Below are 3988 nucleotides of genomic sequence, written 5' to 3' on the forward strand. Positions count from 1 at the left end.
CAGAATTCTAAGTTATAGAGTTTTGTTTCCAACATTATTTTATTGTACATTTTTATTGTTTTTGTTAAACAGACATCTTTATTATAGTTTATCTTTAACCCATAATTTAGTATTTGGAAATGGTGCAGTACAGTGGCCTGTGGGTTGTGGTGAATATTTAAAAAGTGGAAACCTTTGATCCTGCGCTAGTGCCGGCTCCCACTTACACTACGGGTCACTAAACTGCTCTGAGCATCTATGAGTTTGTATGTAGAGGGATTATGACCCACAAGTGTTAAGCCCTTCCTTGCCAGTCTGTGCTTCCTACCTTTAAGAAACTCTTTCCATTTATTTACTTGGGCCTTAGGTGTAACTAGCTAACCAATCATTCCTTCAGCTAGACATTGAGATAGTTCTGACTATTGGTCTTTTCTCATCCTTTTTCTTAGTCTAATTTTCAAATTCTTAGAGTTTGAAGCTAGCCAGGACTGCACAGAGAAACCCTATGTATCTTTAGCTTTTAAGACCTTATTTTTAATGATGGTTCTTAAATACTGTAACCTGCCTTTAGCCTACCACCCACCAGAAGTAGTGGGAAAGAAAGAATGGGGGGGGTGAGCCCTGTTTATAAAGGTTCTTTGGACCAACTCCCTTCTATGTTTGGAAATCAGTTTAGTTCATAGGTTTGCAGGCAGTGACAAATGGATCTACTCGCAAACAGTTCACAAATATACCAGCAGTCTAGTTCAGTAGAGTCGGTTAGAATCAGCAGCAGTGGAAGGGCTAGGTCTCGGCTAGAATTAGTGGGGGAACCAAGGGGGATGCCAGGAGTTTTCCGCTGTGCCTCTCAGCAAAGTGAGGATCCATAAAGACCCACAAACATTGCACAGCTAGTTCTACGAGTAAGCCAAGCTCAGTCTTCACTGTCCGTCAAGTCTTGTTAATACCCTCCAAGCATCATGTCCTCCACGGGTCGTCTGAGCACGTGAGTCTGTTTCAGCTGACTTCACCCATTCAGTCCGAGTCCTTGGAAGCAGCAAGAAGCTGCAGCACACTACCACCGGGGTTTTGGTATGTTTCTATGAAGCTCAACTAGGCAATGTAATGAGGTACACCAGTACATGGTGTGTTGCATGTCCTTTCACATGCCTGTGTTAGCAGAACAGCCTCTCCTGTGTGCTTTAGTCCTCCACCTCTGCACTTCAGGAAAACACTCCTTCACATGTTTGCCTCAGAAAAACACCTAACACAACTGATTTTCCAAAGAACCCTTAAGTTTCCACTTTGCCCTGTCTTTTAAAAATTATGTGAACCAAAGGTACCACTTGATTTTATGGATTCTTTAGGTACTTTGAAGGCATACTAAAAGTCATGTGAGCAAGGGTCAAGGCGAGTCTCGTAAGACCATGTTTCAGAAAGTGAAAGGTGCTCCACCATATTACAAGGACTATGCTCAATTGTTCATAGCAGCCTTATTTATAATATTAGCTAGATGCTAGAAACAACCCATATGCTCATCAGTGGAAGAATGAATACAGAAAATGTACATTTACACAAGGGAATACTACTCAGCTATTAATGAGGACTTCATTAATTTTGCAGGCAAATGGATAGAACTAGAAAATATCCTTAGGTGACCGAAACCCAAAAGGACATACATGGTATGAACTTACTGATGAGTGGATATTAGCCCAACAGCTGAGAATACCCACCATACAGTTCACAGACCATATGAAACTTAACAAGAAGGAAGGCCAAAGTATGGATACTTCAATACCACTTAGAAGAGTGAACAAAATAATCATGGGAGATGAGATGGAGAGAGGGGGTGCTTGGGTGGGAGAGGGGGGCAGAAAGGTGAATGTGTATGGTGGGGGTGGAACTAGGTATTCAGAGACAGAAGTCCAAAGGACCAGGAGAATGAACAGAACTATGTAGCAGTGAGGGGGGAATCATTAGAAAGTCCCAGATGCCAGCAATGGGAGAGGCTCCCAGGACCCAATTGGGATTGACATTAGCTGAAATGCCCAGCAGTGGGAAGACAGAACCAGAATGGACCACCTACAGTAGATAGACATGACCCTCAGTTGAGGTATGGGGCTACCCACCTAAGACAAAAATGGGGCAGAGACTGAAGGAAAGGCCATCCAGAAACTGCCCCACCTTGGGATCCATCTTATCCACAGACACCAAGATGTGCTTACTGACAGGAGACTGGTATGGCTATCTTCAGAGGTTCTGCCAGCACCTAAGACATGCAGACATACAAACTTTCTGATCTGTAAAGGAAAAAAAGTCTCCATTCTTATAATCCTGTTTCTTCTCATAGAACTTACCACCACTTAGTATATTTTTGTTATTGTCTAAATAGGAAATGCATAATCCAAGTACAACTGGACATTTTATCTCAGCAACTAATCCTAGCATAGGCATATACATAGTACTGAGGTACTCTGAATGAATTAAAGTGCAAATTCCCGAAGAACAGCATGGGACTTATTAGACTAATGCATGTACAGCAGCTGGAAAATATAGTTGGGGGTCTTGAGTGTTCTGTAAAGGCTCTTTTGATGCTGTTTAAAGGTAGTAGAAGGTTTGGGCCAATGGTTCTCAACCTTCCTAATGCCATGACCCTTCAATCCAGTTCTTCATGTTGTGGTGCACCCACACCATAAAATCACTTTGTTGCTATTTCATAACTAATTTTGCTATTTCTGTGAATAGTAATGTAATAATATGTGCCCCTCCCCCCCCCAAGGATCATGACTTACAGGTTGAGAACCACTGCTGTAGGGGGTGGTGCCTAGTGTTAAGTGTGCTTTTGAAATTAACATTTTGTCTGGGGCTTCTCCAGCTTCTTCCTGCCCAGTAACTATTAAGTGAGCGGCTTTGGGTGACTACTACATGATTTCTATCATGATGCTCCTCACAGAGGTTCCAAAGCACAAAGCCAACCTACTATAGCTGAAGTCATGATCCAAAATTAAACTCTTCCTCGTAAGTTCAGTATGAGGCATTATTATCCTGACCACACAAAGTGGATGAGAACCGTATGACAATCAGCTAGAGTTTCACAGCCTTTGATTCAGACTAGAATATGAAGTAGATACTTGGTTTAAAAGCTGAGTAGCAATATTAAAAGAACTTGAGGTTGAGTCTAGGGGAAGTGAAGGAAGATTGGTTCAGGTCTCCATGGTAGTAAGCAAAGTAAGAGAGAGGGGACTTAAAGAATCAGTACTCAGGAATGGAGGGCCTAGCTGAATGCTAAGACCACTTGCTTAGTATGCTAGTATGCATGGGTTTTCTCCATGAGGAAGCTGAGCCTTGGAACCAGAATGTATCCTGGCTAGGCTACACGAACAAATTTCCTTAAAGAACTCCAAGACAGTTTATTGTACGACATCTACATAAGCCATACATCATTTCAGAACCTGGACATTCTCATCTCATAGGGCTTCCAGCGCACAGTGCTGAACTAGATCTCAAAGGGACGTTAGTTAAACAGTACCTTTCACTGTATTCATCAGTGGCAAACCTATCTTCACTTCCCCCATATTCATCCCCAGGTTCTAATCACTGTTCGTGTCCTAAAGTGGCAATTTTGAAGCACTCATGAGAAGCTGTGCCTGTGCCTGCCTCCTTCGAGCGACTCTACGGTTCCTTAAATTAGTTACTTTATACCACCCGAAGAGCCGGGAGTTTTCTCTCCCAAAGACCATCACCTAGCCACAGTCGGACCAGAGGTCTCACCAGAATGCTTTGGGATGACAGTTTCGGTGAGCACCTTCCGAATCGGCCTCCTACCTCCAGTCGCCTTTTTATTAGGCGTAGGGACGTAGGGCAAACAAACGTCTTGCCGCAAGACTGAATTCCGATTTCCGACACTAGCTCTGGGACCTACACGCTCGCGACTCCGGGCCGCCTAGCAACCACCAACTTCCTTCTTCTCCGGGCCAACTTCGAGATCCTCTTCCGGGGCAGAGGTCGCCCTACTCCTCCCCCACCCCCA

The sequence above is a fragment of the Micromys minutus genome (assembly GCF_963924665.1).
Source record: "Micromys minutus genome assembly, chromosome: 1".
Classification (NCBI taxonomy): Eukaryota; Metazoa; Chordata; class Mammalia; order Rodentia; family Muridae; genus Micromys; species Micromys minutus.